General features: G+C 34.8%; 1 long non-coding RNA gene across 1 annotated transcript; it reads left to right on the top strand.

Moving 5' to 3' along the window:
* The first annotated feature begins 10,341 nt into the window (after positions 1–10,341).
* On the top strand, positions 10,342–12,229 carry LOC125584469. The gene is made up of 2 exons (XR_007321392.1): positions 10,342–11,101; positions 11,195–12,229. It is a non-coding gene; the product is annotated as an uncharacterized LOC125584469 (long non-coding RNA).
* The last annotated feature ends 145 nt before the right edge of the window (positions 12,230–12,374 follow it).

Raw genomic sequence — 12,374 nt, 5'->3', positions numbered from 1 at the left:
TAATGGTAAAATATATATGATTTGTAAGTACATCCTACTAATATAAAAAAATGAAAACATTGTTTTTGATATATTGAAAAATGTGAAGTTATTGTATTCAAAAAATATAAAATGTTTTTTAATAAATTACATATTGAATTAAAAAAGTGAATTATCGTTTTAATAATGAAATGATAAAACATTTAAATATATAATTGCTTAATATGAACGAAATATCAATAAAAAGGTGAACTTATATGATTTAAAAGAACAAAATATTAAATACATATACACCACCATAATAAAAATAGAAGATACTCTCATTCAAATCATTAAAAAGATTAGTTAACTGCAACGAGACTAAAACTTAATCTTTTTACAAAAAAAAAAAAATTAATAGTAAAAATTACAAAAAATAAAAATAATCATATAAAGAACAATTGACACATAATTCAAAATCAAACATTTTAATAAAAATACAATTTTAGAATAAAATATATAAAGAACATTTAAAACTATTACTAACAAGAATAATATATCACATATAATCCTTCCTCAGCTAAAACTTTCTAAAAAAACAAAAATCATTATTATACACATCTTTTGCAAATGAAACCAAAAATATAAACCACAAATCATTAAAAAATAATAATCTATATCAAAAATAATGTATGGACGGGCCGACCTAGTGATATGATATTTACTTGATAAATCCATTTCAAATAAATGAATTAATAAAGTGGGGGTGCTTTTTCCCAAATTTCAAATCGAACGGGTCACTAGTATTGATGACAATCTGACATAATTCAGCACAGTTATTTGTGCTAAGAAGATTATATAGCTAAGAGCATATCCAATGTATGCCTCTATATTTTTCTCTAAAATAGAGATCTCTATTTATAGACGTGGATTTGCTTCAATGTATGACTCTATAATGAGTTTCTCTATTTTAAAGGAAAATATAGAGGAATGTTACTTTTTACCTCTATATTTAGAAGTGAAAATAGCACATCTCTATATTTTTCTCTATAAATAGAAGATCTCTGTTATAGAGACATACAATAGAGCAAATCCACCTCTATAATAAAATGTGGGTTGCTGAAGAAACACAGGTCCTAAACCTGGAGAATATTTGTTTGGTGGATGGTTCATGGACCTCTACAGCTCAGTTTAGTGGAATGGGATGGGTCTGGAAAGATACTATGGAGAAGATTCAACTTATGGGGGCAAGGAACTTAAGAAGGCGTGAGTCATCGTTACACTCAGAACTGGAAGCACTAAAATGGGCGATGGAAAGCATGATACAACACTAGGCCTGTTAGAGGTTTGAGACAGATTGCAAGGACCAGATTGCAATGATAGAAGAGCCGCAAGCTTGGCCCAACTTCTCAACTGAGCTGGAAATCATTCAAACTCTTCGGTTGTGTTTTTCGGACTTCAAGATCAGCCACATCCCAAGGACGCAAAATGAGATTGCGGATTCGTTAGCTATGAATGTACGTTCTTTTCATAGGTTTTTATGTTTTATTGGTTGTTCTATTCCGGTCTGGCTCCCCAGACCACTTCAAGTTTGAGTCAATAGAATAGTCGTTTGCTGTAAAAAAAAAGAATGTGGATTGGAGATGGTCTAACAACTCCGTAAATCCAAAAATTCAAAAAACTGAAGTCAAATTTCCGAATAATTATTTGAAACTTAAATAGCCATCTTAAATAATTATTTTTATATTTTCTGATATCTAAAAATATTAAAATATTTGAATATGAACCAAAGTAAACTAAATCTGAAGTAAGTATTAGAAATAAAATTTGGAATGCATTACAAATTATATTCAAACCTGAAACTTTTTAACCGAATCTGAATCCATTCTAAAAGAATAAAGCCAATGAGGATATAAACCTAAATACCCAAATGTCCATGGTACCAAAAGAATAAAAAAAAAGAAAATTGTCATGTCAATTACTTAAGTCACTATTTTAAAAATATTAAAATAAATTTCTGAGAAAATAAGTAGAAATGTTAACACTGGCAGAATTGGTTGAATTTCTTTAGAGCCACCTCCAAGGCATAGCTAAAACGACTTTCTTACTCATTGAAATAATGAAAAACAAAAAGAGAAATCAGGGGGGAGATAAAGTATCTGAAGAGAGATTTTAAGAAACCATGTAGATCTTACAGTGTGGATATTGTAAGATCGTGTGTTTAGTTATTAGTCAGTTTTATTAAAGTTTTATTATTTAAATTGTTGAGAAGCTCAACAAGAGGTTGCCCTAAATAGAAGTTCAAATCAAAATAATATTAACTTTAATTATGATTTAATTATTCTTTAGATAAAATGATTAAATAAAATTAGATCATTCATACACAAACATATGATAAAAAATCTCATTTGAAAACACTACTTGAGAAACTCTTCTTTTTTGAAACTGAAAAACTCTTCTTTTTCTTACTTTTATTGTTACAAATAGTCACAGCGTATTTAGCAAACCTAGGAAATGAAATGTTGCAAGAACCTTAATAAATCAGCAATGAAAGGTAAAAACAACATTTCCACAAATCTACTTTTTGATATTCGTTTACAAAAGAAAACTAATTCAAACTCATGGGTGTTTGAAAAAAAAACTAAATCAAACTCAGAATATTATATTATTTGATAATATTATAACAACTGTGCTGTGATGATGTGTTATTACTAGAATCATTATAGAATCATTAGAATCATTTAAAATATGATTTTGTTATAACAGAAAATTTAATTTTAAAAAAAAATAAAAAATTATCTTTTTTTTTACAAACAAACGGCTATTCTATTACTCAAACTTGAGTTGGTCTGGGTAACCAGACCTGAATATAACAACCAATAAAACACAAAGATCTATGGAAAGAACGGGCATTCCTAGCTAGCGAGTCAGCAATTCCATTTTGCACACTTGGGAAGTACTCGATGTTGAATGACCTCCAGCTCGGTTGAGAAATTTGGCCATGCTTGTGGATCCACTATCATTGCAATCAGGTTCTTGCAATCCGTCACAAATCTCTGACATGTCGAGTGTTGTAGCATGCTCTCCATTGCCCATCTTAATGCTTCCAGTTTAGAGTGTAGTGGTGTCTCACGCCTCCTTAATTCCTTGTCCCCATTAGTTGGATTTTCCCTCTGTCATCCTTCCACACCCATCCAATTCTAATGAATTGATCCGTAGAGGTCCATGAACCATCCACTATATAAATATTCTCCAATCTTAAGGCTTGTATGTCTTCAACAGTTTGTGTCTATGGAGGAGCAGGTATAGAATCCTTTGCATTGTACCATGCCTGGCACTCACTCTCAGCATATCTGACTAACTCCAAAGGGTCTCTATCTATACCTCTGAACAGCTTATCATTCCCCGCTTTCCAAATGTACCTAATTATCCAAGGATATGGGTCTCTGTCATTTTCTGGTTCCAAAATACAATTTTTCCTCCAAAAGAGATAGTCCATGTTGGTGTAGATACTCGAAGTGGGGAAAGTCTGAGCGCTTGACGGTGTTGATGATAATGCCCATGCTTGTATTGCCGATGGGCATTCAAAAATCGCATGAGTAATCGTCTCTTCAGGCTCTCCACATCTTGGGCAGTAGTTATCACCTCGCATATTGCGACGTAACAGATTCCTTGTGACATCTACCTGCCATGTAATTAGTTGCCATATAAGATGACAAATCTTTTGTGGTGCATTGACTTTCCAAACGAAGGCTTGAAATTTGGTTATGCTGGGCTCAACAACTTATTTTTCCTCAACATCTGTCAGTATATTTGTAGCTACCCAATATCCTGATTTGACAGTATACTGACTATTTTTGGTGTAGCTCCAACAAAAGGTATCACGTCGATGAGTACTTTGATAAAATGTTTAAATAAAATTAGATCATTCATACACAAACATATGATAAAAAATCTCATTTGAAACACTACTTGAGACTCTCCTTTTTTGAAACCGGAAAACTCTTCTTTTTCTTACCTTTATTGTTACAAATAGTCACAGCGTATCTAGGAAACAAAATGTTCCAAGAACCTTAATATGTCAGCAATGAAGGGTAAAAAAAACATTTCCACAAACCTACTTTTTGATATTCGTTTACAAAAGAAAACTAAATCAAACTCATCTATACTATTAAAACAGAAGACTTTTTGAGGTGCCCTTCTGTTTTAATAATATTTACAGCTTTCTGCCGATGTTTTATTTTAAACTATGTTTTTTAATTATCTTTATTATTCACGAAATCCTTTTATTCCAACAAACAATATATGGATTTTGTTATAAAAAGAAATGAAATTTTATTGTATCGCGGGAATTTAAACAAAGAAAAATTTTATACCTGTACGAAGAAGATAACACTGGTATAGAGAAAGATTTTATTATAAGGGAGAAGGTATTGTGTTTTAGAGATATCTCACAATCGATCGAAATGATCGATTTATATAGAAGTGAAAAAGTTGAAGTTACTGTGCGTGCATAGTGACGGTGTGCTCCACATGATTTATGATGTCAAAAGTTTGGTGCCGTAAACATTGACGTTGTTTACGTTTATAACACTCCCCTTTGGAGACCAGTGTCACTATCGCTTCTTGCTTAACGTCTATGTTGCCTCGTTAAAAACCTTTCTAGGGAAAACCCAATGGGAAAAACCATAGTAAGGTAAAAAGAGTACAACTACGTAAGCTCCCCCTCGAATGAGCAGTCATAGATCCTTCTGATGACGCATTGCAATGTTACGAACATGTTTTCTGAATACCAAAGTCGGAAGTGATTTTGTGAAGAGGTCAGCTGCATTGTCGCATGATTGGACATATCTTACTTCAATCTCTTTCTTCTTTACGAGCTCTTGAGTGTATGAGAAGAACTTCGGATGAATATGCTTCGTTCTATCGCTTTTAATATATCCGTCCTTTGTTTGAGCAACACATGCTGCATTATCTTCCTATAGAATAGTTGGCTCCGTATTTTCGCCAATCCCGCTGCTTGAACAGATGTGTCGGCTCATTGATCTCAGCCATACACATTCTCTACTTGCTTCATGGAGTGGAATGATCTCAGCATGATTTGAAGAAATAGCCACGAGCGTTTGTTTCTTGGAACGCCAAGATATAGCAGTGCCTCCGATCGTAAAAACGTATCCTGTTTGCGATCGGGCTTTGTGTGGATCTGAAAGATATCATGCATCTGCAAAACCAACCATTTGACCTTTTGAACTTTTAGGATAAAACAAGCCTAAATCAATGGTCCCTTGGAGGTAACAAAAAACATGTTTAATCTCATTCCAATGTCTTCGAGTTGGAGATGAGCTGAATCTTGCCAAAAAATTCACAGCAAATGATATATCGGCCGTGTACAATTTGCAAGGTACATCAGCGCTCCAATTGCACTTAGATATGGGACTTCCGGACCAAGTATCTCTTCTTTCTCCTCAGGTGGTCGAAATGGATCACTTTCAATATTAAGTGACCTAACGACCATCGGGGTGCTAAGAGGAGTTGATTTATCCATGTTAAATCGTTTCAACACTCTTTTAGTGTATGTGGATTGATGCACAAATATACCATTTTGTGAATGTTCTATTTGTAGGCCAAGACAATATTGTGTCTGTCCAAGATCTTTCATCTCAAATTCTCCTTTGAGATATTCATCTCAAATTCTCCTTTGAGATAGTCTGATGTCTTTTGTATTTCCTTTTGAGTTCCGATAATATTAAGATCATCAACATATACCGCGATTATTACAAATCCGGATATTGTTTTCTTGATGAAAACACATGGGCATATAGGGTCATTCATTATCCTTCTTTTATTAAATGATCACTGAGTCGATTATACCACATACGTCCAGATTGCTTTAACCCATATAATGATTTTTGCTTTTATTGCACATAACTCTTTAGGTTTGGAACTTAATGCTTCTGGCATTTTAAATCCATCAGGGACTTTCATGCAAATATCAGTATCTAATGATCCATATAGATAAGCTGTAACAACATCCATGAGACGCATTTCTAGATTTTTATCAGCTGCTAGACTCATCAGGAATCTAAACGTAATGGCATCCATAATTGGAGAATATATACGTTTCTTCATAATCGATTCCAGGTCTTTGAGGAAAACCTTGAGCCACTAGACGAGCTTTGTATCTCGTAACCTCATTTTTCTCATTTCGTTTTCGAACGGAAACCCATTTGTACCCAACTGGTCTCACATCTGCAGGTGTAAGCACAATAGATGTACTTCTCGTTTATTAAGCGAATCAAGTTCAGCTTGTATTGCATCTTTCCATTGTTCCCAATCATGTCTCTTTTGACATTCATAGACAGATTTTGGTTCTGGATCATCGACTTCTTCATTTATTTCACTTGACACAATATATGAGAAAGCATCATTAAGATCATTTTGTTCATTTCTATTCCATATCCTTTTATTATGGATATAGTTGATAGAAATTTCATGATTACTTTCCGACTCATGATGCTCAACTTTCTCAGTATCCTCATTATTTGTTTCTTCCAAAATACTTTCTGCTATTTTGGAAGTGTCATTTATCTTGACATCCTTTTGTTTTCTAGGATTTTTATTCTTAGAACCAGTAGGTCTGCCACGCTGCAGGCGTGTTTTAGACTCTCGTGTATCGTCCGCTTTTCCTTGCTCATTTGATATTTTGATACAAGCAGGAGCATTCACGGCTGGTATATGAGATTTAGTTACCGTCTTGGTATCCGCAAATGCATCAGGTAACTGATTAGCTATACTCTGTAAATGCATGATTCGTCGAATTTCTAGTTCAGACTCTTTAGTAGGAGGGTCAAGATATAGTAATGAAGGTACACTCCATTTGATGTCATTTTCTACATTTTTGTTTTCTCCCCATAGAACTGGGAATACTTTCTCATCAAAATGACAATCGGCGAAACGTTCCGTAAAAACGTCACCAGTCTGTGGTTCTAGATATCGTATAATTGATGGAGAATCACAACCAACATATATTTCCAATCTTCTTTGTGGTCCCATCTTTGTACGTTGTGGTGGTGCTACAGGCACATATACCACACAACCAAAGATTCTAAAGTGGGAAATGTTTGGTTCTCGACCAAACGCTAACTGTAGTGGGGAATACTTATGGTATGCACTCGGTCTGATCCGAATGAGTGCTTCTGCATGCAAAATGGCATGTCCCCATACAGAGGTTGGAGGTTTTGATCTCATGATCAATGGTCTTGCAATCAATTGCAGACGCTTAATTAAAGATTCAGCCAAACCATTTTGCGTATGAACATGAGCAACCGAATGTTCAACTTCAATTCCCATTACCATACAATAGTCATTGAATGCTTGGGATGTGAATTCACCAGCGTTGTCTAGTCTAACTCTTTTAATAGTATAATCAGGAAACTGTGCTCGCAGTTAGATTATCTGAGTTAAAAATCTCGCAAATGCCACATTTCGAGATGATAATAGACAAACGTGTGACCATCTACTGGATGCGTCAATTAATACCATAAAATAGTGGAATGGTCCACAAGGTGGGTGTATAGGTCCACATATATCGCCTTGAATTCTTTCAAGGAACTTTGGTGATTCTTTATCGATTTTGGTTGGCGATGGCCTTACGATCAATTTTCCTAGAGAACATGCAACACATGTCATTTTATTCCCTTGAGAAATCTCCTGGATTTTCAGTGAATGACCATGTGAACTTTCTATGATTTTACGCATCATTGTAGTGCCTGGATGGCCAAGGCGATCATGCCATAATGTGAACTCTTCTGGGTTCCGTTTTACTACAAGATTTGATTCGATTTTATCGATATAAGTATGGTGTAGGCCCGAAGGAAGTTCTGGAAACTTTTCCAATATGTGTTTTCTGCCACATTTCTCAGAGGTTACATACATGTATTTCTTTCCATCCCCAGTTGCAGACTGAGTATCATATCCGTGAAGATATATGTCTTTAAAACTCAACAAATTCCTTTTAGAACTTGGAGAATATAGAGCATTATTTATGGAAATTTTTATTCCATTAGGCAACGTAAAGTTTGCTTTACCAGTCCCTTCAATCACGTCTGCAAGACCTGATATTGTATTGACGACAATTATTGTCGGTTTTATATCGGAGAAATATCTCTTTTGTCTCAGAATAGTGTGCGTTGTTCCACTATCTGGTATGCATATTTCACGAATCCGTTTCTTGGATTTTGCTTCATTAGCATTTTGATCCATTTCTGAAATTGTCATAAATATTAATAAAAGAAAAACATAATATTCATTCATATAATAATCATATAAGGAAACACACAATAATTATACATAGTTGATGTTAAAACATCATTATTTGTTTAAAACAGGAAATGTAATAATTATAAATGACAACATTGAAAACTATTCAATAGTCTTATTATACGCATTTTGGCTCTCTTCAGGAGTAATCTAGTCCAGCTCATTTGCGAAGTCGGAGGCATCGAGGTACGATGTCCCTTCAAAGTTTTCAGTGAGGTTCACTTCTTTAGCTTTGCCTTTCGTGGATTCTTGATATAACTTACAGAGATGTGGAGGAGTACGACAGGTACGGGACCAATGTCCTTTACATCCACATCTGTAACACACTATCCCACGCTTCTGGGTGGTATCCTCTTGAGTTTCTTTTCCCTTAGAAGCTTGTTCGGATCTAACCCACTTGTTAGATCCCTTCCATTTGAGATTGTAAGCTTTTCCACGTTTATTATTGAAGCGGCGACCATAACCTCGGTTGGTCTGATTCCTTCTTTCTGAATTTTCTACCGCTGTAGCATTCACTTCAGGGAATGCTTTGGCTCCCGTAGGTCGGGAATTGTGGTTTTTGATTAAGAGCTCATTGTTCTTTTCAGCCAACATGAGCGCAACCATCAATTCAAAAAATCTTGTGTACCCGCATCTTCTGTAAATTTCGGGCAAGAAGTGAAGCTGTTTGTGGAAAGTGTTATATGTTTTATTCATCATTTCTGCCTCAGAGACATGATTACCACAATACTTCAGAAGTGAAACTATCCTCAGGACAACGGAATTGTAATCGTCAACCTTTTGAAAATCTTGGAACCTCAGATTTTTCCACTCTTCTAGAGCGTGAGGGAGGTTGATTTGTCTCTGGTTATCGAACTTTTCTTTTAAAGTTTGCCACAGTTCAGATGGGTCCTCGACGTTTGCATAGTCGTGCGTTAGATTTTTATCTAAATGCTTCTTCAGGAAGATTATCTCTTCGGCTATATGCTCGGGTGGTGATTTGTTACCGATTACAATTGTTTCGGTTATCTTTTTCATCACCAGATATGGTTTCACGTTTGTGACCCACCCGACGTAATTTTCGCCAGTTATTTTCAGGGCCGGGAACTGGAATTTCTCGATGTTTGCCATTTGTATTTCGAAAAACACAAAATAAAATATTTTATTAGAATTTCGTAATTTTAAAACGAACCATTTATATTGATAATACACTCAATTACAAGGAGAAGCAACGCATAGAAAAGTAAACCGACATTAAGCGCAAATTCTCCAGGAGCAAATTCTCCAATAAAAAGACCATACATAGAAGCAAAAATAAAAATTGCACATAAGGCAAAAAATATGCGAATCATCTTTCTTGAAATGAAAAAAAATCGGAGGAGAGCGATTTGAAATTTTTTTTTTAGAGAAGATGAAATGTTTTGGATGATGAAATGAAGTGAAAATGAGTTGTATTTATAGATGAAAATCACTGTTCATGACCGTTTGAGAAAGGGAAAATTTTTGAAAAATTTTCTTTGTTACCGCTGGTGTTAAATCGAGTGCACCAAAAATCAGTATGAAAAAAAAACAGCCAATCAAATCTATAAAATTTCATAAAAATTAGTAAAGGTAAAAATTATGGCAACAAATCATGCGACGGCTCAGCAGGTCAATGCAGAGTAATAAATAAATTATACGGCGGCTCGGCCGACCAATTAACAATAAACAGAATATAAGGCGGCTCGGCCGACCAATTAACAATAAACAGAATATGAGGCGGCTCGGCCGACCAATTAACAATAAACAGAATATGAGGCGGCTCGGCCGACCAATAAATTAATTAAATTATTAATAAATAATATAGGCGGTATTCCGGCCATTATAACATGATATAAATAATAGTAGAGGCGGTATACCGACCATTATAGCAGGGTATAAATGATACAAATAAATTTTACCAAATTGAAGAACGATCGTGCTGATAACGTGTTATAAAAAGAAATGAAATTTTATTGTATCACGGGAATTTAAACAAATCAAAATTTTATACCCGTACGAAGAAGATAACACTGGTATAGAGAGAGATTTTATTATAATGGAGAAAGGATTGTGTTTTAGAGATATCTCACAATTGATCGAAATGATCGATTTATATAGAAGTGAAAAAGCTGAAGTTACTGTGCGTACATAGCGACGGTGGGTTCCATATCATTTATAATGTCAAAAGTTTTGTGCCGTAAACATCGATGTTGTTTAGTTTATAACAGATTTCATTCCAACAAACAATATATTTCCGTTTTTCTCGATCCCTTTCAACTAAATAATTTTTGGCATAATTAAAAGTGTTTGTGATCTGGAACAAGAGATCATCGCGGATTTGCGGATTTCAAGTTAAGCGCTTTGTACGAGGTCATTATGAAGGCGATTTGTCTTAGGGTTCGGAGAAGTGGACGAAGGTTTTGCGACTTGATTTTCATCTTGCTAGGAAACCCTTTAGTGGCTTCTCTAATGGCGGTTCTTAATTCAAGATGGAGACGCTGATCCCTGCTGCACTAACAAGTTCCAAGTTCACAAAAATAAAAAAAAAATCAAAAGAGAAAGAAGATTGAGCACTCACTGATTAACATAAATATGTCTGTCTTTTTATATATCTTATAACTCCTTTGTGGTTTTGTTGACATTTGGTCGGTGTCAGTGATTTGTAGTGTCTGGGTTTGAAGAATCTTCGGAATACATATTTTCTGAATTCTGTATCGCAATTTTTGACATACACTGAGTGCTTAGATGCTTACTTTCTTGATGTTGGCAATGTGAAACGTTGTATGTTGCATTTGGAAGCTGGTTTGATTAATTGCTTGGCTTGGTGGGTCTTTTATTCAGTGTCTAATTGAATGATTCTCATGAAAACGTTTGTGTAGTCCATGTGACTGGGTTTTGTGCTTTATGTGCAATGCAGAGGCATGTTAGGACGGCCCTTCAAGCTCCTGGCAGAATAGCAGCACCAAGTCTCAAACTTTGGAGGTACACTTTTGTAATCTTTTGTAAGAATCTAATCATATCTTTCTGGAAAGAGATGATCTTCACGGCAATACTATCAATTGTACATTTATGCGTCATGTACGTCAGTAAGGTTATCATCCAGAGCTCATAGATTTCACCTTCGGCAAGAGATCTCTGCCCTTGCAGGATCTTCTTTGAGGAATGAGAGGAGCCACATCTCATGTCATTGCCAAAAAAGCTGAGCTAATTTCTAAAGGAATTATATAATTTCATAAATAGGAGATTGATTCATTGTCATTGATTTTGTCTTGATTAATTACTACTCTGATAGATAACAGAGCTAAAGATGTTACAAGTATTTCCAACGGATCTTGTTTGAGACTCTTAAAATTTTTGAATTCCGAGATTCGCTTATAAGTTTACGTGGAGAAGTAGTGGCTTTTGACCAAAATCCTTGGTCTAATGGTTGCAGGATTTTTACAAAATTTCCAGTGGATGTTTATTCTATGCTTTAATTGGAGGATAGCAATCAATAAACACCTCAGCTTTTGTCTATCATTTTCATAAGATTTTTTTGTTTCACTTATATATTTGTGTACCTCTCAGCTTTCCTCTGATGTTAAAGAGCAGGAAACTTCAGCAGTTGATTACACAGCAGGGGACATGATCTTTTTCTACTGTGATTCCCCATACCTCCAAGGTTCTATCTGAAGTAGAAGAGAGTGATAGTACAGGAAATTCCATGAAAAGAGGATGACGAAGAAGATGAGCATGATGAAGAACATTTTCACTAACCTGGGGTAGAAGAACTAAATTATAAAACATCATAGAGTTTTACCTCTATCGACTGAGCTGTGGAAAGTCTGTAAACATGAACATGTTTGGTTTGACCAATTCGGTGACATTTGTCCATGGTTTGCAAGGCCATTCGAGAGTTTTGTATCAGGAACCCCCATAGGGAAAAATATTGTTAATAAAATTTTCTAAATAACAAACTTTCCTAAAACTACTCAACGAAATCAATTACAATATACAGCTCCAGCATGCCGGTTTACAAAAACCCGGATGGGTCCTATTTTCTAAATCAGAAAAACTAAAGTCACACCGAATACTAAACGGGTATCTGAATATCTAAA

Source organism: Brassica napus, chromosome C3, assembly GCF_020379485.1.
Source record: "Brassica napus cultivar Da-Ae chromosome C3, Da-Ae, whole genome shotgun sequence".
Lineage (NCBI taxonomy): Eukaryota > Viridiplantae > Streptophyta > Magnoliopsida > Brassicales > Brassicaceae > Brassica > Brassica napus.
The sequence above is the reverse complement of the archived record's forward strand: the minus strand, read 5'-3'. Positions and strand labels throughout refer to the sequence as shown.